General features: G+C 30.1%; 1 non-coding gene across 1 annotated transcript; it reads right to left on the bottom strand.

The window, feature by feature from the left end:
* Positions 1–2,799: 2,799 nt before the first annotated feature.
* QC761_0061750 lies at positions 2,800–2,870 on the bottom strand. Its single transcript has one exon. It is a non-coding gene; the product is annotated as a tRNA-OTHER (tRNA).
* Between the last annotated feature and the right edge of the window lie 22,933 nt (positions 2,871–25,803).

Here is a 25,803-nt window from a genome sequence, read left to right as displayed (position 1 = left end):
TATAAAAATTTACTATTTATAACTTTATTATTATATATCGTTTAAAATAATTGAATAGTAAAGCTAATATATTTTTAAAACTCGATTAATACCGGCTTAAAAAAAAGGAAATAAGTATTAACCGATTACTTCGGTTCTAAAAAATTATTATTTTTTATTATTAAACGCAAGGCTTTCTTTTTTAATTTCCTTTACCCGGTTTATTAATATATTAATTACCCTAGCGTAAAGTAATAAATTCTTCGCTAAAGTTAAATTAATTATTTATTAAAACGCTAAATATATTTAAAGTTTAATAATACTTTTAAAAAATAAATATTAAAATTAAGGTTTCCTATATTATGATAATCTATTAAAAATCTTTAATAATCCAGCCTTACGTAAAAAAATCTTTAAATTTAAATATAATTCCGTCGTTATTAATTACTTAAGTATAAATAAAACGATTAACCTTATTCGACGTAATTTTTAATAGTTAAGTATAGATTAGTACGTCTGTAAATATATATAAAGATATAGAAAATATTAATAAAATAAAAATTTCTACTATAATATATTTAGATTACTTTAGCCGATAGAGATCCCTTGGAAACCGTAAAGAGTAATTTTTATAAACTTTATTATAAACTTATTATTATTTTTTAAATATAATTCGATTTAAGTTATTATAAATATATTTATTAAAATAATATATTTTATTCCTTTATACGTAAAAACGAAGAAAACTACGACCTAATCCGGATCTTTACGCGTAAGTATTAGCGATTCTATAGCGTTTTAATAAATATTATTTTAAATCGCGACTTACGCTTTACTATTTACCTATAAGAATTTTTTTTAAAGTTTATTAATATTAATAATTATATAAATATAATTTTTTATTTATAAATAAACGGTTAAATAAAAATTATTAATTAAAAATTAAAAATATATTTCCGTACTTTCGTTAATTATAAAATAATTAATTAAAATAAATTATTTTTTATAATAAAATTCGCGTATAATAACGCCTATAAGGTACTTATAAGTATATTACTTTTCTTCGATAACTATAGTTATTACTTTACTTTTAATAATCTTTTATCGAATATTATTATTTATATCCTTTCGAGCTAATTATATACCTATTAAATAACCTAAATTTATAAGGAAGTATAGAACTTTTTAAAAAATATTTATAAACGTATAAAGTAGTAAGTAAATTTAAAGAAAAAAAAAGTATTTTTATTTAAATAAAATTAATTAATAATACTTAACGTTAAGTATATTAAGATTTGGCGGCCCTTTAAAAAGTTAAATAAAAGAATATTAAACCCGTTTAAGATTTAGAAAGTAATTTCTCTTATCGCTATCCGACTAACTCTCTTTAAATATTAATAAATTTATAATACTTTCTACGTTTTTTTTATTTAGCTTTATTATATTAGCGGATAGGTATTACTTAATTTAAACTAGGTCTTGCGAGAAGCTAAGCCGGTAAAGGTAAAAGACTATTAAATAAAAAAAGTAATAGATTTAATTATAATAAATAAAAAAGTTAAGTATTTAGTTAAATGGGAAGGTATAACGAACCCCTATCCAGAACCTCTAAAAGGGATACCGGTTGAAGGCTGCTTCTGAATAATCCTGGTTCGGTACAGCTAAATAGTATACGATAAGATGTCTCAATATAAAGATAAAATACCGTAAATATAAGCTTGAATTGTATATTACGGAACTATCTATCTATACTAGCCAGTTCCTCCGTATATATAGACCTCGGGGCCCTAAGGTACTCGCCCTATTACGGCCCCGATCACTCCTAGTACTTTGTATCCTGCGGAGTGCTCGTTGTATTATACCTTCGATCACCCGTAATATTTTATATTTTGCAGACTGCTTAGGCCTCTTAGCGCCGTAGCATTTCTGGCTAGCCTTAATTAGCTGCCTCCTGGTTTCCTTAATAATTAGCTAGGGACGTCCCGCGCCTTACCTACTGCGCGACCTGCCGTTAGGTTAACTATAATATAATACCTTTTCTCTTAGGTCGACGCTCCGGTAACCGTATTCCTAAAGTAGTCCTTAATCCCCTTTTCCTGCCGTATCTCTATAGTAAATTTTCCTTCTCTTTTATCCTATCATTATATTTAACCGTATAAAGAAATTTACTTATATAAGTACCGACCGTCGCCGCGATTAAATACTTTTCCTTAAGAAGTTCGGCCTTATTATACCTAAATATACTTACTATAAAGAAAATAGCCTTAAGTATATAGTTTCCTCTCGATACGACCGATACCTCCTGTATATTAAAGTAAGTTATTCCCACTATAATATCTATAGCGTAGATCGTAAGTCCTCTCCTGGGCTACCGTACGCTCCCTTACTAATCCTATAGTCCGTCCTTTTATTAAGGAGAAAGAGCGCCTGGATACCGAAAAGTAAGCTACCTTAAATAAGCTCCTTCGTCTCGAGGCATAATCGCGTACCCTCGAGGTACGAGCCCTTACTACCTTCCGTCGCGAGTCTCGTCTCCTTAAGGAGGAGGAAAGAGAGTCTTCCGCGCAGCCTACTATCCCGCATGGCCCGCCGGTAGCGGATGCCTCCGCTACCTCTTCTTCCACTACTACTCTTGCCTCGGCCTTTTCCTTCCTAGATCCTTCCTTAGGCCTCGACTAGCCTTCCGATCTTTCCTTCGATACTAGCACGGCCGGTCCGTCCTTCCTAACCGCATAAGATGCCGCCGCTAGTACGCCTTCCTCTTCCTAAGGTGGTTAAGGCGCGTGGCGCTTGATATACCTAGGTCCCCTCACTACTTCTAACCTCGTGGTATAGCGTGTAGTACGCTAACTATTCTGCCGGAGGCGTAGGTTCGAATCCTACCGAGGTTCTCCTAGCTTTATTTTATAGCTATCTAGCTATAAGCCAGGGCTAGCTTTTTATTATCCGCCGGTAATACGTCTTTTTACGGTAGTGGGGGTATACTATACTAATTAGGCCTAGATTCCTTCTTACTTTCTAACCTTATAGTATAATATATAATACGTTAACTATTTTGTCGGAGGCGTAGGTTCGACTCTTATTAAGGTTTTTCTAGGCTTAAAAGGGCTTAGTAAGGTCCTTTTACGCCCGGATTTATTTTTACCTATTTAGGTTTTAGCCGGTCTAAATATCGTTAGTGGAATTTTTTTAATTTCTTTAAGTAATTAAGGTATACTTATAGCTCCTACGAGTTATTTATAGCCGGATATCCTAACTAACTAACTAAATATTTTAATTAGCCTTTATTAAACCGTAAATCTAATATCTCTTTTACGTCGTACTTTTCTTCTTCGTCCTCCGCTACGGCCTATATATTAGCCTTACTTGTCGGTAATGCGGGCTCCAGAAGTGAGATGTGAAAAGTATATAACCGTAGATACATCGTACGGGGTAGCTCTAGTTCGAACGCCGTTTCCGATATCTTCCTTTTAACCTTAAACGGGCCTACCCGCTTATAATCTAGCTTTTTATTAGGTTTTTTAGTACGTAAATTACGTATGGAAAGGAATACTATATTTTCCCCCTTAAAGTAAGGTCCCTTAAGCCTTTTAATATTATAGTATTTCCGTATCTTTTCCCTTATAAACTTTAGTTTTTACTTAAGCTTACCGTAGAATATATATAACTTATTTACCTTAACCCCGGCCCTAAGTACTTTAACGGTAGGCCCTTACCGTAAGTCTGCCTCGTAGCCGAAATTCGCGAAGAAAGGTATAACTTTCGTAGTCTCCGTTAGCGATATATTATACGCTAGCTATACCGTAGGCAATAGTTTAACCTAATCGTCCTGCTCGAAATTAATATAATTCCGTAAATACTATTCCACAATCTAATTAAGCCGCTCCGTTTAACCGTTTATTTAAGGATAGTAAGCCGATAACGCTTTACTTACTACCCCTAACTTCGTTATTAACGTTCTCTAAAACTTCGATACAAACTTAGTATCGCAATCCGTAATAAATTCCCTTAGCTATATATATATTACTATAATATACTGTAGTACCACGTCCGTTAATTACTCTACCGACCAGGTCTCTTTATATAGTAAGAAGTATACCTACTTAGTAAGCTTATCGACTACCGTTAATATATTATCGTACTTAACGCCGGTTACCGTGTCTTTAGACTTTAGTAATTTAGTAATTGTCACAACCCTGGTACAGGACGGGTTGTGGGGCCACGGGAATAGGGGCCAATCGGAAGAACGTACGAGAAGAACCAATCACAGTAAGGGACGACTGATCAGTACGCTCAGGGCACTGAGCAGACTGAGCGGGGTGCTCAGTCTGATCAGGGCACTGAGCAGACTAAGCAGTCGTGATTAGTGTGCCAAGGGCACTGAGCAAGAAGTAAATATAGCTTGGCATAAGGTCTATATATACGGAGGAACTGGCTGGTATAGATAAATAGTTCCGCAATATATAATTTAAATTATAATTATAGTATTCGTAATTATATTAAGATATCTTATCGTATACTATTTAGCTATACCGGACTAGGATTATTTAAAAGTAGCTTTTAACCGGTATCCCTTTTAGAGGTTCTAGATAGAGGTTCGTTATACGTTATATACTTACTTTAACTTTATTATAAATAAGTTAAAGGCGTCTTTTTACTATTATAGCCGGACTTAAAAACGTTTAAATAAAAAGTATCCCGCCTAGCCTAAATAGTAAGGGACTTACTATTATTAATACTCGACCTACTATAGAGTAAATAATACAGCGTTTTAAGGAACTTAAGAACGAAGCTTAATAGACTCGGGAGTAGATTATTGCTATATTAACCTTACCTAAAGTAATACTTAAATTCCCGGTACTAAAGTACTATAGAAGAGGAAAGGTAAAGCTTAAAGGATTTTTAATTTAATTTAAAACTTATTTTTATTAATACTTAAACTAATTTATTAATAAAAAGTCGAAAGTTATTTTCGCGGCTATTAAATTTAAGGATAGGGCTTTTACGTAATTCGAACCTATCCTCGATAATTACTATAAAAAAGAGCCGTTTAATTAAAAAAAAATTACTATAAAATATTTCGAGAGCTACTATATTTTTAAAACTAAGCTTAAAGAAGTATTTAGGAAATATAATAAAGTAAGGTACGCGTAAAAGAGGCTCGTAAACCTACGTTAAACGCGTTTAGCGGCTAACTACGTAGCTTTATTTAAAATCGATAGCTTATATAATATTATTAATGTCACGGCTTGACACCTAGTGGGGCGCAGGCGCACCACTGACCAATCATTAGCACAGGATTACGGACCAATCAGAATAGGATCATCAGGATCGAGGGTCGATCCAGAGGAGTTAACCCCAGAAGGATAGTATCGATAGGATCGAGTGTCGAGCCTATCGATCCAGGACAACGCTAGGCTTAGCGTAGGATATATATATACGGAGGAACTGGCTGGTGTAAATAAATAGTTCCGTAGTATATAATTTAAGTTATATTTACGGTATTTAGTATTTACATTGAGATATCTTATCGTACACTATTTAATTATACCGAACTAGGATTATTTAGAAATAGCCTTTAACCGGTATCCCTTTTAGAGGTTCTGGATAAAGGTTCGTTATACGTTATATACTTATTTTAATTTTATTACAGATAAATTAAAGGCGTCTTTTTATTATTATAGCCGGACCTAAAAACGTTTAGATAGGAAACGTCTTGCCTAGCCTAAGTAATAAAGGACTTATTACTATTAATACTTAACTTACTATAGAGTAAGTAATGCGGCGTTTTAAGGAATTTAAAGACGAAGTTTAATAGACTCGGGAGTAGATTATTATTATATTAATTTTATATAAGGTAGTACTTAAATTCCTAATACCGGAATACTATAGAAGAGAAAAAGTAAAGTTTAGAGGGTTCTTAATTTAGTTTAAAACTTATTTTCGTTAATACCTAAATTAATTTATTAACGAAAAGTTAAAGGTTATTTTCGCGGCTATTAAACTTAAGGATAGGGCTTTCGTATAGTTCGAGCCTATCCTTAATAATTATTACGAAGAGGAGCTATCCGATTAAAAGAAAATTATTATAAAATATTTCGAGAGTTATTATATTTTTAAAATTAAGTTTAAGGAGGTATTTAGAAAGTACGATAAGGTAAAGCGCGCGTAAAAGAGGCTTATAAACCTATATTAAACGTATTTAACGGTTAATTACGCGGCTCTATTTAAGATCGATAGCTTATATAGTATTATTAACGACGAGAGATTAATATAACTTTTTTATAATAACTTTAAGGAAAAAGTAAAGGATAAATTATATAAAAAGTCGAGGTTTAATATTATTAATAAATATATTACTATAGCTATACGGATCGACGATCGGTAGTTTTAGCGTCGTACGGAAAAAAAAGGTAGTAATAAGGGTTACTATAGTAATAAGGGGTATTTAGGTAATAACCGCCCTAACGATAAGTATAGAAAACGATACTTTAGTATTAATTACTCCGGTATTATATATTTAGGACCGATAAATATTAATATTATATAATAATAAAGGCTATAGGGCCGGAATTAAAGTAAAAATAACTTTAAATATTTTAATTACGGTAAGGTAGGATATTTTAAGAAGGACTATCGGGTATTTAAACGATTCGGCTAAAAGAAAAAGATTATAGTAATTATTATATTAAAAGGACCGAGGGTTATAAAAGTAATAATTATCGGGTATTAATAAGGCGGAATAACCGGATTAAAAGAAAACTTTAATTAATATATCGAATAAGAGGAGGTAAAGTTCTAGGAACTGCGGGAAGTAATAGAAAGGTTAAAGGCGAAGTACGAGGAAAGAGATTTTTAAATATAAGTATTATAGGATTAATTAATATAAATTATTATAGAAATTATTACGGAAATCGCTAAAGGCGATAATCTTACGTAAGGACCTACTAAATAAATAATACCGGAAAAGTAGTATAGTAAATATAGATTTATTATTTTATAAAATATATTATAGCTTATAAAGTTTATATATAAGAGTTAAAAAAAGTATTAGAAAAGTAAGAAGGTTATTAATATTAAAATCGCGAAGTTACTAGGAGATATAGGGATACTTATATAATATATATTTTATAAAGGAAATATAATATAATTTTATTTTAAATATCCGGAATATCGGAAGGTATTTTAGTTTTAGTATATTATATATAAATATATAAAGTATTATTAAAGTAAAATACTATACGGTTATTAGCCGGTACGTAAAGTAAATAAGGAAAGTAAGCTATAGCCGGTTAGGAAAATTATAATTAAATAGGAAAAAACTTAATAAAAAAACTTAAACGATTACCTTTTATAAAAGGTTTAAAACCCGGTTAAACTAAAGGATAGCTTTTAGGTTATATAAATCGTATTAAGGTATACGAGATACTATACCGAGTATATAGAAGGTTAAAATACGGACGATAATATATATTTTTTAAAGGAAGTAATATTAGGATAGTATTTAAGCTTAGACTATACTATATATTTACGAGAAAAGGTTAAGCGATATTATTAAAATAAAATACGTAAGATTAAATAAAAAAATTATTATCGGACGAAGATATAAAAAAGTATTAGGGAAGTAAGAGACGGAAGGTAGGAAAAAGCTAGGCGGGTATAGTTAAAAGATTTTATATTATTAATTAATCCGGAGTAGAAAAATATTTTTAAATAATATAATTATTTAGGAAATAATTCGCGGCTTTTCGTAGGGGCCGTTAATCTTTAACGGATTACAAACGGTATTTTCGAAAGTATCAGCGTAAGGTAAAAGTATAAAATAACGACTTAAAGTTTATTAACGAAATCGTTACTATATAGGGAGGAAGTAAGAGAGATAAACGTTTTTAAATTACTATACGATAAAGGAATTTCTAAGTAATAATATTAATAAATAAAGATATAGAGACGAACTTAATTTTACTATAGTTTATATATTAGGCCCGGATACTATAGAAGAAAAAGAAAGAATAGATCGTTATATAAGGACTATTTCGTATACAAAAGGTTTATAGGGAGATACTATTTTTAAATATTATAGTTAAAGGAAAAATAATTTTAATTATATTCGATATTATAAATATAGGACCCTCAAAGGATATAATCCTAAAGCAATTATAGTATAAAGACTATAACCTAAATATCGATTAGAAAGATAGTAATTACTTACGACTAAAAGAATTTTAAAAGTATTTAATTAATAATAGGAGATTAGGGGTACGTACGGAGTAAAGTATAAAATAAATACCCTCTACGGTACTACCGTAAGGAGTTTAAAAAGTAATAATATACTTTATCGATATAAGCGGTAAGATCGAAAAAGTAAAATTAACGACGTTAGTAGAAATATCGGAGGTTAATAAATACGTTTATTATAATAACGTAGAAAAAAGTAAGAAAAAAGTAATACCGGTAAAATATCGAGGATATTTAACTTTTATAATTAAATATTTAAAAAGACTTTTAGAGCGAAGGTTATAGGATTACGAAATTAAGTTAAAACAGGGAACTAAATTATAATTATTTAAAGTATACTATACTAACGATAAGTAAAGTAAAAAGTTACGGAAATATTTAAATAAGAATTTAAAAAGAGGTTATATTAAAGAGTCTATATTATTAATAGAATATTCTATTTTTTTTATACCGAAAAAGAACGGTAGTTTATAACTATATATAGATTACTAATAATTAAATAACGAAACGGTAAAAAATAATTATTCGTTATTATTAATATTTAAATTATAAAATTAATTAGCCGGGGCGCGATACTTTATATATTTAAATATACTTATCGGGTACGCCTATATACGGATCAAAGAAGGAGACGAATAGAAAATAACGTTTCGTACGCCCTATAGTTATTTCGAGTATCTCGTAATACCATTTAGACTAACTAATACGCCCGTAATATTTTAATTTCTCGTTAACTATATAATACGGAAATACCTTAATAAAACAGTAGTATACTATTTTAATAACGTTTTTATTTACTTACGTACTTTAAAGGAGTATAAGCGGTACGTACGAGAGATACTTAATGCGTTATATAGAGCCGGACTTTTAGTTAATAAAGAGAAAAGCGAGTTTTATATATAAAAAATAATATATTTAAAATACTTAATATCGTTAAGTAAGGTTTATATAGAATTTAGGAAAATTATAGTAATTAAAGATTAGCTTACGCTATAGTTATAAATATATATTAAAGAATTTTTAAGGTTTATAAATTTCTATAAAATATTTATTTAAGGATATATAAATATCGCGAAGTTTTTTAATTACTTAATTAAGAAAAACGTAGAGTTCCGGTAAGGGTAAGAAAAAAAGTAAGCCTTTTAGGAATTAAAAGAAATTATTTTAAAGGACCCGGTATTTAAATTATTAAACCTTAGTCGACTATTTAAAGTTAAAGTAAATATATTAAATTATATAATCGGTAAGTAATTAAAATAGCGAAATAACGATAATAAATTATATTTAATAACCTTTTTTCGAAGAAGCTTAAAAAAATATATTAAAATTATTTAATTTATAATAAAAAGCTATTTACTATTATCGAAGCGTTCGAGAAATAAAGGCTATACTTTAATAATATTAAATATAAAATATAGGTCTATATAGATTATAAAAACCTACGGTACTTTATTACTATAAAGGTCCTTAACGCGCGGTAAATATAATAATTAAAGTTTCTTTCGGAATTTAATTTTTAAATTAATTATAAAAAGAGATCGGAGAACGCTAGGGCAAACGTACTTAATAAGCGTACTAACTACTATAGGGATATACCTAAGGAGTTACTATTATTATTTAAAGAGGCGCTTAATAATACTTTTAAGTATTTATTATAGCCGTAAATAGAGTATTATATAGTATATCGGGAGAAGGTTATTTCTAATAAATATTAAAGGGAATTAAATAACGATATTACGAAGTAATATTAGTAGGAAAAACTAGAGCTATAGGGTATCTAGAAAAATAATTAGGGAAGGCTATAGTATAAAAATCGGGCGTACGTAAAGCTAGGTAATCGGACGATATTAATTATAAATATTTACGCATCGAAGCTTAAAGGATATATAGGTATTACTAAGACTATAGAAAAGATTAAATAGCATTTTAATTAGCCGAGGATTAAGGACGACGTTAAGGAAGTTATTTAATTATATTATATATACGAGAGAACGAGGGTTATAAGGTATAAACTTTATAGATTTCTAAAGTTATTATTAATAATAAAGCGGCTATAGAGTTTAATTATTATAAATTTTATTATTAAATTATTAAAGTTTAAAAATACGATAACTAGTATTAAGTACGATAGTATATTAATAATAATCGATAGGCTTATTAAATAAGTATATTTTTTATTATATAAAAAAACCTAATTAGTAAAGTAATTAATAAATATAATATTATAATATATTATAATAATATATATATAACTAAAGGAGTTTATTATAAATCGCGATATTAAATTCGTATCGAAGTTTTAAAAAGCGTTAATAATAAAGTTAGGGATAATAAATAAAACGTTATCGGCTTATTACCCTTAAATAAACGGTTAAACGGAGCGACTTAATTAAATTATAGAATAATATTTATAGAATTATATTAATTTTAAGTAAAACGATTAGGTTAAACTATTATTTACGGTATAATTAGCGTATAATATATCGTTAATAAAGACTACGAAAATTATACTTTTCTTTACGAATTTCGGTTATAAAGTAAGTTTACGGTAAGGACCTACCGTTAAAGTATTTAGGGCCGGGGTTAAAGTAAATAAAATATATATATTTTACGGTAAATTTAAGTAAAAACTAAAGTTTATAAGGGAAAGGATATAGAAATATTATAATATTAAAAGGCTCGAGGGACTTCGCTTTAAAAGAGGAAATATAATATTCCTTTCTATATATAATTTACGTATTAAAAAACCTAGTAAGAAGCTAGACTATAGGCGAGTAGGCCCGTTTAAGGTCAAAAGGAAGATATCGGAGATAGTATTCGAACTGGAGCTACCCCGTACGATACGTCTACGGTTATATACCTTTTACATCTTACTTTTAGAGCCCGTATTACCGGTAAGTAAGGCTAATATATAGGCCGTGGCGGAGGACGAAGAAGAAGAGTATAATATAAAAAAGATATTAGATTTACGGTTTAATAAAAGTTAATTAAAGTATTTAGTTAATTAATTAAAATATCCGGTTATAGATAATTTATAAGAGCTATAAGTATATTTTAATTATTTAAAGAAACTAAAAGAATTCTATTAATAATATTTAAACCGGCTAAAACCTAAATAAATAAAAATAAATCCAGGCGTAAGAAGACCCGACCGGACCCTCTTAAACCTAAAAGAACTTTAATAAAAGTCGAACCTACGCCTCCGATAGGGTAATCGGCATACTATATACTATACTATAAGGTTAAAAGGTAAAAAGGAATTTAAGTTTAACTAATATTATATACCCCTATTACCGTAAAAAAATATATTACCGGCGGACGATAAAAAGCTAGCTTTAATTTATAGCTAAATAACTATAAAATAAAGCTAGGAAAACCTCGGTAAGATTCGAACCTATACCTCCGGTAAAGTAGTTAGCGTACTATACGCTATATTACGAGGTTAGAAGTAGTAAGGGGACCTAAGTATATTAAACGCTATACGCCTTAACTACTTTAGAAAGTAGAAAGCGTATTACTAATAGTATCCTAGGCGGTTAAGAAGGAAGGACCGGCCGTATTAGGGTCGAAGGAAAGATTAAGTAGCTATTTAAAGCTTAAGGAAGGGTCTAGGAAAGAAAGGTTAGGGGGTATAGCGGTAAGAGACTCTATCGTACGACGATTTAAAAGATCCGGAAAAGCGGAGGCCGGAAAAGAAGGAGTATCGTTGGACGATAAGGTAGCTAGCGCGGCTTTCTCCCGTTCTACGCGCTTTAATTTCTCTATACTATTAAGGCTACGGAAAACGGCCGTAGTTATTCGCTTAAACTATAATCGTTTCTATAGGCGTAAGCGGTTAATTTTTTAATCTAAGGTAGTACGTTAAAACTCGGTTTTTATTATTTCCGTCTTTAACTAATTATATTAGGAGATAACTTTACGGAGTTATTAAACGGATAACTTACGAGCGTTATAAAGGGACTAATTATACTATATATAAGTAGCGTAACGCTCGGAAACTAAAGGAAAGATCTTATAAGAGAGGCTACGTCTCTCGTAGAAGGAATAAATACGTTTTATAATAGTAGTAAACCGTAAGACTATAGCGAGTAACTCGTTACGATCCGCTATTTTCGTATACGGAGGTTTAGTACCCGATCGTGTCTTACTTATACGGTTAAATATACTAAAGCGTAAAGAATAAAGGAAAAAGGAGGAAAACTTATAAATATTAGCGGACGAAGGAAAGTAAGTTAGGCCGACGGGACTTCGGCCTAGGAGGGGGAGCGTCGTGTTACGGCTTAATACCTAGTAGGGCGTAGGCGTACTATTAACCAATTATTAGTACAGGATTATAGACTAATCAGAATAGGATTATTAAGATCGAGGGTCGATCCAGAAGAGTTAACCCCAGAAGGATAGTATCGATAAGATCGAGGGTCGAGCCTATCGATCCAGGATAACGCTAGGCTTAACGTAAAATATATATATACGGAGGAACTAGCTAGTGTAGATAGATAGTTCCGCAGTATATAATTCAAATTATATTTACGGCATCTAATATTTATATTAAGACATCTTGTCGTACACTATCTAGCTGTACCGAACCAGGATTATTCAGAAGTAGCCTTCAACCGGTATCCCTTTCAGAGGTTCTGGATAGGGGTTCGTCATAATTAACGATAAAAGGTTAATATAATTCTTTTTTAATAACTTTAAAGAAAAGGTAAAGAATAAGTTATATAAAGAGTCGAGGCTTAATACTATTAATAAGTATATTATTATAACTATATAGATCGACGATCGGTGGTTCTAACGTTATATAGAGAAGAAGGATAGTAATAGGGGTTATTACGGTAATAAGGGATACTTTAGTAATAACCGCCTTAATAATAAACGTAAAAAATAATACTTTAATATTAATTATTCCGGTACTATATATTTAAGATTAATAAATATCGATATTATATAGTAATAAAGGCTATAAAGCTAAAGCTAAAGTAAAAATAATTTTAAGTATTTTAATTACGGTAAAGTAAAATATTTTAAGAAAGATTATTAAATATTTAAACGACTTAGCTAAAAAAAAAAATTATAGTTACTATTATATCGAAGGGACTAAAGGTTATAGAGGTAACGGCTATCGGGTATTAATAAAACGAAATAATAAAATTAAAGGAAAATTCTAATTAGTATACCGAATAAAAGAAAGTAAAGTTTTAGGAATTATAAAAAATAGTAAAAAGGTTAAAGGTAAAGTATAAAAAAAGAGATTTTTAAATATAAATATTATAAAATTAATTAGTATAGATTATTATAGAAATTATTACGGAAGTCGCTAAAAGTAATAGTCTTACGTAAAAACTTATTAGGTAAATAATACTAGAGAGGTAATACGGTAAATATAGATTTATTATTTTATAAAATATATCGTAGCTTATAAAGTTTATATATAAAAGTTAAAAAAAGTATTAAAAAGGTAGGAAAGTCGCTAGTATTAGGATCGTAAAAAGGCTAAAAAATATATTAATACTTATATAGTATATACCTTATAAGAAAAATATAGTATAATTTTATTTTAAATATCTAAAATATTAAAAAGAATTTTAATTTTAATATATTATATACGGATATATAAAATATTATTAAAGTAAATTATTATATAGTTATTAGCCGGTATATAAAATAAGTAAGGAAAGTAAGTTATAGTTAGTTAGAAAGATTATAATTAGGTAAGAAAAAATTTAGTAAAAGGATTTAAACGATTATTTTTTATAAAAAGTTTAAGACCTAATTAAACTAAAAAATAACTTTTAGGTTATATAAATCGTATTAAAATATATAAAGTATTATATCGAATATATAAAAGGTTAAAATACAGACGATAGCGTACGTTTTTTAAAGAAAGTAGTACTAGGATAGTATTTAAGCCTAGACTATACTATATATTTACGGGAGAAAGTTAAGCGATATTACTAAAATAAAACGCGTAAAATTAAATAAAAGAACCGCTATCGGACGAGAATATAAGAAAGTATTAAAAAAGTAAGAGATAGAAGGTAGGAAGAAGTTAAGTAAATATGATTAAAAGACTTTATATTATTAATTAATCCGGAGTAAAAGGATACTTTTAAATAATATAATTATTTAAAAAACGATTCGCGGCCCTTCGCGGGGGCCGTTAATCTCTAATAAACTACGAACGGTATTTTTAAAAGTATTAGTATAAAGCGAAAGTATAAAATAACGATTTAAAGCTTATTAGTAAAGTCGCTACTATATAAGGAGGAGGTAAAAGAAATAAACGCTTCTAAATTACTATACGATAAAAAGATCTTTAAGTAATAATATTAATAAATAATAGTATAGAAATAAACTTAATTTCGCTATACTTCGTATATTAAGCCCGGATACTATAGAAAAAAAAGAAAGAATAAATTATTATATAAAAACTATTTTATACGTAAAAGGTTTATAGGGAAATACTACCTCTAAATATTATAGTCGAAAGGAAAATAATTTTAATTATATTCGATATTATAAATATAGGACCCTCGAAGGATATAATCCTAAAGTAATTATAATATAAAAACTATAATTTAAATATCGATTAAAGGGACAATAATTATTTATAATTAAAAAAACCTTAAAAGTATTTAGTTAACGATAAGAGATTAGAGGTACGTACGGAGTAAAGTATAGGATAAGTACCCTCTACAGTACTACCGTAAAGAGCTTAAAAAATAATAATATATTCTATCGATATAAACGGTAAGATCGAAAAAGTAAAGTTAACGACGTTAATAAAAATATTAGAGGTTAATAAATATATTTATTATAATAACGTAAAAAAGGGTAAGAAAAAAGTAATACTAGTAGAATATCGAGGATACTTAGCCTTTACGGCTAAATATTTAAAAAAGCTTTTAAAGCGAGGGCCGTAAAACTACGAAATTAAATTAAAAAAGGAAATTAAATTATAATTATTTAAAGTATATTATATTAATAATAAATAAAATAAGGAATTACGGAAGTATTTAGACGAGAATTTAAAAAGAAATTATATTAAAAAGTTTATATCGCTAGTAAAATACTTTATTTTTTTCGTACTAAAAAAGGATAGTAACTTACGATTATATATAGATTACCGGTAATTAAATAATAAAATTATAAAAAATAATTACCTACTATCGTTAATATTTAGATTACGGAGTTAATTAGCCGGGACGTAATACTTTATACATTTAAATATACCTATCGGATACGCCTATATACGGATTAAAGAAAGAAACGAATAAAAAATAACGTTTCGTATACCCTATAATTATTTCGAGTATTTCGTAATATTATTTAAGCTAACTAATATACCCGCAACGTTCTAATTTTTTATTAACTATATAATATAGAAATACCTCGATAAAATAATAATATATTATTTTAATAATATTTTTATTTACTTACGTACTTTAAAGGAATATAAACGGTATATATAAAAAATACTTGACGCGTTATACGGAGCTAGACTTTTAATTAATAAAGAAAAAAGTAAGTTTTACGTATAAAAAATAATATATTTAAAATACTTAATATCGTTAAATAAAGTTTGTATAAAATTTAAGAAAATTATAATAATTAAGGATTAACCTATACTATAATTATAAATATACGTTAAAAAATTTTTAAAGTTTACGAATTTCTATAAAATATTTATTCGAAGGTACGTAAGTATTACGAAGCCTCTTAACTACTTAATTAAGAAAAATATAAAATTCCGATAGGAGTAGGAAAAGGAGTAAGCCTTTTAAAAACTAAAAAAAATTATTTTAAAGGACTTAGTACTTAAATTATTAAACTTTAATCGATTATTTAAGGTCGAGGCGGATATATTAAATTATATAATTAGTAGGTAATTAGAATAGCGAAATAACGATAGTAAATTATATTTAATAATCTTTTTTTCGAAGAAACTTAAAAAAGTACGTTAAAACTATTTAATCTATAATAAAAAGCTACTCGCTATTATCGAAACGTTCGAGGAATAAAAGTTATATTTTAATAATATTAAGTATAAAATATAAGTCTATACGGATTATAAAAATTTATAGTACTTTATTATTACGAAGGTCCTTAATATATAGTAAATATAATAATTAAAGTTTCTTTCGGAATTTAATTTCTAAGTTAATTATAAAAAAGGATTAGAAAATATTAAAGTAAATATATTTAACCGGCGTACTAACTACTATAAGGATATACTTAAGGAGTTATTATTATTATTTAAAAGGACGCTTAATAATATTCTTAAATATTTATTATAACCGTAAATAAAATATTACGTAATATATTGCGAAAAAGCTACTTTTAATAAATATTAAAGGAAATTAAGTACCGATATTATAAAGTAATATTAATAAGAAGAGCTAGAGCTATAGGGTATTTAGAAAAATAATTAAGGAAGGCTATAATATAAGAATCGGGCGTACGTAAAGATAAATAATCGGACGATATTAATAATAAATATTTACGTATCGAAGTTCGGAGGATATATAGGTATTACTAAAATTATAGAAAAGATTAAGTAGTATTTTAATTAACTAAGGATTAAGGATAACGTTAAGGAAACTATTTAATTATATTATACGTACGAAAGAACGATATTTATAAAGTATAAGCCGTATAGATTTCTAAAACTATTATTAATAGCGGAACGGCTATAGAGTTTAGTTATTATAGATTTTATTATTAAATTACTAAAGTTTAAAAATATAATAACCGGCGTTAAGTATAATAATATATTAATAGTAATCGATAGGTTTATTAAGTAAGTATACTTTTTACTATATAAGGAAACCTGGTCGGTAAAGTAATTAACGGACGTAGTACTATAGTATATTATAGTAATATATATATAGTTAAAAGAATTTATTACGGATCGCGATACTAAATTTATATTAAAATTTTAAAAAGCGTTAATAATAAAGCTAAAGATAATAAGTAAGGCGTTATCGGCCTATTACCTTTAGATAGACGGTTAAACGAAGTAATTTAATTAAATCGTAAAATAATATTTACGGAACTATATTAATTTTAAGTAAAATAATTAAATTAAATTATTATTTACGGTATAACTAGCGTATAATATATTATTAACGGAGATTACGAAAATTATACTTTTCTTCGCGAATTTCGGCTACGAGGTAGACCTACGGTAAGGACCTACGGTTAAGGTACTTAGGGCCGGGGTTAAAGTAAATAAAATATATATATTTTACGGTAAACTTAAGTAAAAATTAAAGTTTATAAGGGAAAGGATACGGAAATATTATAATATTAAAAAACTCGAGGGACTTTATTTTAAAGAAGGAAATATAATATTCCTTTCTATACGTAATTTACGTACTAAAAAACCTAGTAAGAAGCTAGACTATAAATAAGTAGGTCCGTTTAAGGTTAAAAAGAAAATATCGGAAATAATATTCGAACTAAAGCTACCTCGTATAATACGTTTACGGTTATATACCTTTTATATTTTACTTTTAAAGCCCGCACTACCGGTAAATAAGGCTAATATATAGGCCGTATCGGAGGACGAAAAAGAAGAGTACGATATAGAAGAAATACTAGATTTACGGTTTAATATAAATTAAATAAAGTATTTAGTTAGTTAATTAAGATATCCGGCTATAAATAATTTATAGGAATTATAAATATACTTTAATTACTTAAAGAAATTAAAAAAATTCTATTAGCGATATTTAAACCGGCTAAAACCTAAATAAATAAAAATAGATCCAGGCGTAAAAAGACCTTACCGGGCCCTCTTAAACCTAGAAAAACCTTAGTAAGAATCGAACCTACGCCTCCGATAAAGTAGTCGGTATATTATATAATATATTATAAGGTTAAAAAGTAAAAAAAAATCTAGGCCTAACTAATATTATATATTCCTACCACCGTAAAAAAACGTATTACCGGCGGATAATAAAAAGCTAGCCTTAACTTATAGCTAGATAGCTATAAAATAAAGTTAGGAAAAACTTAGTAAGATTCGACCCTACGCCTCCGGCAAAATAGTCGGTATATTATATATTATACTATAAGGTTAAAAGGTATAAAAAGGATTAAATATAAGTAACGCCGCGCACTTTAATTACCTTAGGAAAGGGAAAGTATATTACCGGCGGCGTCCTATATAAATAAGAAAGAAGGACCGGCTATATTAGGATTAAAAGATAGGTCGTTAGGCAGGAACTAACTAGACTAGTTTAGTATATTAAAGGTCTAACCGAGAGGAAAGGCTAAGGGAGGATTAGCGGTAAAAGAAGCCTACGCTTTTTCCTACTTTAGATCCTTAATTACCCGCTCCTCGCGGGTAGTAAGGTAACGGAATTTAGTAATTAAAATACGGCGTTAAATTTTTATCCGTAAAAGCTTCGAAACGGCTTATAATATAGCTATACGAGCCTATTATTTTTCGGCGTCTAGTTTCTCTTTCTAGCGACGTAGGGAGGCCGTTAAGGCGGGAGTAAAACCTAGGATATTATAGTCGGAACGACCAGAACGTATATAGTAATTATATTTAGAGAAGCGTTTAAAAATATAGTAATCGGAAATATTAAAAGCCTCGTAAAAAAAATAAGGAAGTATTTTATTACCGAAAATATAAATAGCGGCTATAAAATTTTAATAACGAAGGGTACTAAAAGGACCTTTTAGCGTAGGTTTCTTAATACGGTTAAATATTATGTACGGTTAATAATAAAGGAGGAAAATTTACTTAAAGTTATTAATAAAAGAAATAAATAAGCTAAACTACCGGGGCATTAGCTTAGGAGAAGAAATATCGTATTATAACCCTAGTATAGGACGGGTTATAGGGCCACGGGAATAGGGGCTAATCGGAAGAACGTACGAGAAAAACTAATTATAGTAAGGGACGACTAATTAATACGCTTAGGGTACTAAGTAAACTAAGCGGGGTACTTAGTCTGATTAGGGCACTAAGCAGACTAAGCAGTCGTAATTAGTGTACTAAGGGCATTAAGCAAGAAGTAAATATAGCTTAGCATAAGGTCTATATATACGGAGGAACTGGCTGGTATAGATAGACAGTTCCGCAGTATGCAATTCAAGTTGTAGTTACAGTATTCGTGATTACATTGAGACATCTTGTCGTATACTGTTTAGCTGTACCGGACCAGGATTATTCAGAAGCAGCCTTCAACCGGTATCCCTTTCAGAGGTTCTGGATAGGGGTTCGTCATAGTAATAAAGTTTATCGTAATTAAACTCTATAGCCGCTCCGCTACTAGTAATGGCTCTAGAAATCCGTGAGGCTTATACCTCGTAATCCTCGTTCTCTCGCACGTATAATATAACTGGATAGCTTCCTTAACGTCGTCCTTAATCCTCGGCTAGTTAAAGTATTACTTAATTTTTTCTATAGTTTTAGCGATACCTATATATCCTCCGAACTTCGATACGTAAATATCTATTACTAATATCGTCCGATCACTTAGCTTTACCTACGTTTAATTCTTATACCATAACCTTCCTTAATTATTTTTTTAAATACCGTATAGCTCCAGTTTTTCCTATTAGTATTACTCCGTAATATCGTTACCTAACTTCCTTTAGTATTTGCTAGAAGTAAACCTTTCGCGATATATTACGTAACACTCTATTTACGGCTATAATAAATACTTAAGAGTACTATTAGGTGCCTCCTTAAGTAATAATAGTAATTTCCTAGATATATCTTTATAGTAGTCGGTATACCGGCTAAATGCGTTTACTCTAGCGTTCTCCGATCCCTTTTTATAGTTAATTTAGAAGTTAAATTCCGAAAGAAACTTTAACTATCGTATTTACTACGCGTTAAAGACTTTTATAGTTATAAAGTACCGTAAATTCTTATAATCCGTATAGACCTATACCTTATATTTAGTATTACTAAAGTATAGCTTCTACTCCTCGAACGCTTCGATAATAGTAAGTAGTTTTTTATTATAGATTAAGTAGTTTTAACGTATCCCCTCGAGCTTTTTCGAAAAAAAAGCTATTAAATATAACTTACCGTCGTTATCTTACTATCTTAATTACCTACCGATCGTATAGTCTAATATATCTGCCTCGACCTTAAATAGTCGATTAAAGTCTAGCAGTTTAAATACCGGGTCCTTTAAAATAGCTTTTTTTAATTTTTAAAAGGCTTACTTCTCTTCCTACTTCTACCGGAACTCCACGTCCTTCTTAATTAAATAGTTAAAAGGCCTCGCGATACTTACGTATCTTTAAATAAATATCTTATAAAAATTTATAAACCCTAAAAATTCCCTAACGTATATTTATAATTACGGCGTAAGTTAGTCTTTAACTACCGTAATCTTCCTAAGTTCTATACGAACCTTACTTAACGATATTAAGTATCTTAAATATATTATTTTTTATACGTAGAACTTACTTTTCTCCTTATTAATTAAAAGTCCGGCTCTATATAGCGCGTCGAGTATCTTTCGTACGTATCGCTTATATTCCTCTAAAATACGTAAATAGATAAAAACGTTATCGAAATAATATATTATTATTTTATCGAGGTACTTCTGTATCGTATAGTTAACGAGAGATTAGAACGTCGCGAGCGTATTAGTTAGTTTAAATAATATTATTAGATACTCGAAATAATTATAAGGCGTACGAAACGCTATTTTTTATTCGTCTCTTTCTTTAATCCGTATATAGGTATACCCGATAGGTATATCTAAGCGTATAAAGTATCGCGCCCCTATTAATTAACTCCGTAACCTAAATATTAACGGTAGCGGGTAATTATTTTTTACTGTCTTATTATTTAGCTACCGGTAATCTATATATAGTCGTAAGTTACTATCTTTCTTTAGTACGAAAAAGATAGGGTATCCTACTAGCGATATAGACTCTTTAATATAGCCTCTCTTTAAATTCTCGTTTAAATACTTCCGTAGCTCTTTACTTTACTTATCGTTAATATAGTATACCTTAAATAGCTATAGCTTAGTTCTTTCTTTTAATTTAATCTTATAGTCTTACGGCCCTTACTTTAGAAGCCCCTCTAAATACTTAACCGTAAAGGCTAGGTATCCTCGATATTTTACCGGTACCGCTTTTTTCTCGCCCTTTTCTACGTTATTATAATAAATATACTTATTAACCTCCGATATCTTTACTAACGTCGTTAACCTTACTTCTTTAATCTTACCGCTTATATCGATAAAATATATTATTACTTTTTAAGCTCCTTACGGTAGTGCCGTGGAGGATATTTGTCCTATACTCTGCTCCGTACGTACTTCTGATCTCCTATCGTTGGTTAAATACTTTTAAGGTTCTTTTAGTCGTAGGTAGCTACTATCCCTCTAATCGATATCTAGGTTATAGTTTTTATATTATAGTTGCCCTAGGATTATATCCTTCGAGGGTCCTATATCTATAATATCGAATATAACTAAAGTTATTTTTCCTTCGACTATAATGTCTAGGGGTAGTGTTTCCCTATAGACCTTTTGCGTACGAAATGGTCCTTATATAACGATCTATTCCTTCTTTTTCTTCCATAGTATCCGGGCCTAATGTACGAACTGTGGCGAAATCAGGTTCGTTTCCGCACCACCGTTTACCAATGCCACTGCCTGGAGGTCCCTCCAGCGTGCAGTAATCCAGAGGCGTTTATCTCTCTTACCTCCTCCCTATGTAGCAGCGACCTCGCTAATGAGCCTTGGGTCGTTGTCCCACACCTTCGCCTTGCTGGTACCCGATGGCTGCTACCTCCACAACCCTCGGTCCCTTCGATGTGGTGGTAGCTGCGATCTCCTTCTTCCAGCCGAGTCGTTTAGGTGCCCGATAGTCCTTCTTAAAGTGTCCTGCCTTGCCGCAGTTAAAACACTTAAGGTTATCCCTGCCCTGGCTCCGGCCTTACGGCCTTTACTGCTGTATAGCATTAATCTCCATAGGTCCTGCGTACGTAGTTCCTGAGACGTGAGTGCCGTACGGTCGTCTCTTCCTCTTATCGTTGGGTCGATAGGGTCCTTACACGCGCGTGCCTTTACGCTCCTTACGGCGTTAGTATTACCGATCGTCGATACGGACCGCCATTATAATATACTCGTTAATTATCTCCGGTCGTTCCTCTCGATATAGCTCGTCCTTAACTTCTTCCTTAAGCCCGTTATAGAATAACTATATTAACCCTTTATCGTTAATTTTACTATAGAGTATATCCGTCCTAAATACTATAGCGTAATCGGTAATAAATCTAATTTACTTTAAGTTAATTAGTCGCTCCTAAGCACGCCTACCTTCATTGTACTCTTTAAACACCTCCTTAATCTTCTCTTCGAACTTTTTATACGACTTAAAATACTTTTTCGTAATCTTTTCCCGCTTATCGTCTTTATTATCGAAATAGTTTCCTAAAATCGGCTTAAACTAAACGAGTACCTTATTTTTAAATCTAAACGTAACGTATATTACCTTAGACGGCTCGTCCGGAAAATAGAAAGGGTAGTACCGAAAGTATATTTTAAACTAAATTAAAAATCCTTCTAACTTTCCTTTAGCTCCTCTATAGCGATCTAGAGCCTTAAGCTTAACGCGATTTTCTTTTCTATATAAGGCGCTAAGTTCCTAGTAAAGTATAATATTTTTTTACGTAAGGGAGTCGTACGAGATCCGCGACTTATCCTTAAGCTCCTAAATACGCGTAAGAAGCTAGTCGAAGGTAGGTTAGGTATTAATATTTTTAATTATAATATTTAAATACCTTTAATTTATCTATAATAAAGTTAAAGTAAGTATATAACGTATAACGAACCCCTATCTAAAACCTCTAAAAGGGATACCGGTTAAAGGTTACTTCTAAATAATCCTGGTTCGGTATAGTTAAACAGTGTACGATAAAATGTCTTAATGTAAATATAAAATACTGTGAATATAAACTTAAATTGCATATTACGGAACTGTCTATCTATACTAGCCAGTTCCTGCGTATATATAGACCTCGGGGCCCTGAGGTGCTCGCCCTACTACGGCCCCGATCACTCCTAGCACTTTGCATCCTGCGGAGTGCTCGTCGTGCTATGCCTTCGATCACCCGTAGCATCTTGCATCCTGCAGACTGCTCAGGCCTCTTGGCGCCGTAGCACTTCTGGCCAGCCTTGATTAGCTGCCTCCTGGTTTCCTTAATAATTGGCTGGGGACGCCCCGCGCCCCACCTACTGCGCGACCTGCCGTTGGGTTAACTGTGACAGAAGGTTAGCTTTAACGGAAATACTGGACTTAAGAACTATACGATTACTTTTATAGCGACGGAGCGAAGACCGTAGTTCGAGCCTTTTACGCTTAGTTCCCCGATAAACCTAAGGACTTACATATTAAGTCGTAAAGCTATTACTAAGCTCGTGGGCGAGTATAAGAAGGGGGGAGATAGTGTTATACGGTAAAAGCTACTTACCTGCAACCATAACTAATAACACTATCGATACTACCGCAAGGAGAGGTAACTATAAGTTATAAGCCTCTCGTTTAAAGTGAGGCAGGCAATTAGAGGTATAGCGGTTATCAAAGGAAGCCCACTGGCCAGCAGGATATTGAAGGACTTAGCGATGGCCTGAGGCCAATAAGGGCACGGGCCACGCGAGGGAGGATAAAATACGCGTTTAGAAACACCAAGACTATATCTCTTCTTCTTCTTTTCAGTATCACGCTCTTCGAGGCCATCAAAGATTATTAGTCGGAATTGAACCATGAGTTCCAAGCCCTGATATTACAGCCCTTGTCACAAATATAAAGAATTACCGGATATAAAATTAATTATTTTAATATTAAATATATTAAAAGCGCTATAGCTTGTAGAATTATTAATTACTATATATTTACTTTAATTAAAACTTAATCATATAATTTAACGAAAAGATTAGCGAAAGCCTAGATTAAAAATCTTAGGATAATAACCGAAATATATAAAGCTATATTAATTAAAAATTTAAGAACCGAAACCTAAGTATTATTATTAAACCTATATTTTAATGAAAAATTAAGAAACTTTAAAATCCGGCTATAAAACTCGTTCTTATATAATAAAAAAGGATTATAGGTATTAAAGTACTCCTTAAGGCGGCTCGACTAAAAAGCGTATAATAAAATATATTAACGCTTTTAAAAATAAAAGTTAAATTAAAAACCTATTTACCTGTAGGAACCTACGGTTATTAATAAAACTATAATTACTATTAATTAATAAATTAATTAATATTAAAATTAAAGTAAAAATTAAAATAAAAGTTAAGGAGAAAGCTAAGTAAAGACTTTAATACTTATAATAAAAATAATACTCTATTAAATATAAAAAAACCGTTAAAAAATAAGTTAAGGACCGACCTACTAAAATAGCGAATAAAGAACCTTTAAAAATATTTTTCATAAATAAAACCCTAAAGAAATAAAAGGATTTAATAAAAACTTAAAGTTCTTTATTAGTTTAGGCTTATATAAGAGTAATAAGTCTATAAGATTTCCTAATTAAATGATAAGTTTTAAGCTTAACTACTCTTTATTATATTTACGGAGAAAGCCGTTAAATAATTAAGTATTTTATTTTATAATAATTAATATTACTAAAGTTTAAAACTTAATTAATAAATATTATCCGTACGTATCGAGATTTTAGCCTTGTACTATAAAGTATAGGTTTTAAAATCGAAGGCTATTAGGAAAGGTTTTAAGTTTATTAATAAATTCCAGCCGTTTATTAAAATATAGCTTAGCGAGAAACTTGAAATTTAAATAAAGAAATATATTAATAGGAAAGGAAGAGGTAGAAGCGCCGGCCGGAGTAAAAGTCGAGGATAATTAATATTTAAAATTTTATTGAAAGTTTTTTTTATTTTATAATTATTTAATTTTTTTAATAATTATTTTTTATTTATTACCGATATATATTTTTTATTCGGCTTAAGGTATAGTTTTTTCCTATATAAATAGCATTAGTAAGATTAATATACTTTTTTTATAGTAAAACGGAGTAAAACAATGATAATAATAATAAATATAAAACGGAACTATAGTTAAAATAAATAATACGTTGGTTTGTATAACGATTTAACTAGGCCTTTACCTTGATTTGCAAACTAGTTATTCGAACTTAAGCTGGTTAATTTAGACATTTCGAAATCAAACACATTTTTTCCAAGCTAAAATTAATAGGGGGGTAGCGTGGAAGAGGCAGTGGTGCTGCTCCTAACTATACACCCCACCCAATTCCAAAAGCGGCAATACATTTCCCTTGACCGGGGAGAGCACAGTGACTGTCAGCGTCTCCTTCCCCGATCCTCGCCATGTTCAACATCATTAGCTCACTTTCTCTCCACCATCCCCCGCTTTCTCCCCATCATCCCCATCACTCGAACCGTCCCCAATGATCATCTCACCAATCTCGCGGTCTCCAAAGGCGAAGACGAACGCTCCCACGGCAGTCGGAAAACCAGAAATTCCAAATGCACCCATATCGCCTCCATGGGCCATGCCGTCCTTAAAGATCGTTTTCTTCGTCTCTTTCCAGGTGGTCCATCTCCC

The sequence above is a fragment of the Podospora bellae-mahoneyi genome, chromosome 4 (assembly GCF_035222275.1).
Source record: "Podospora bellae-mahoneyi strain CBS 112042 chromosome 4, whole genome shotgun sequence".
Taxonomy (NCBI): domain Eukaryota; kingdom Fungi; phylum Ascomycota; class Sordariomycetes; order Sordariales; family Podosporaceae; genus Podospora; species Podospora bellae-mahoneyi.
Note: the sequence above shows the minus strand (reverse complement) of the source record. Positions and strands in the feature narration are given on the sequence as shown.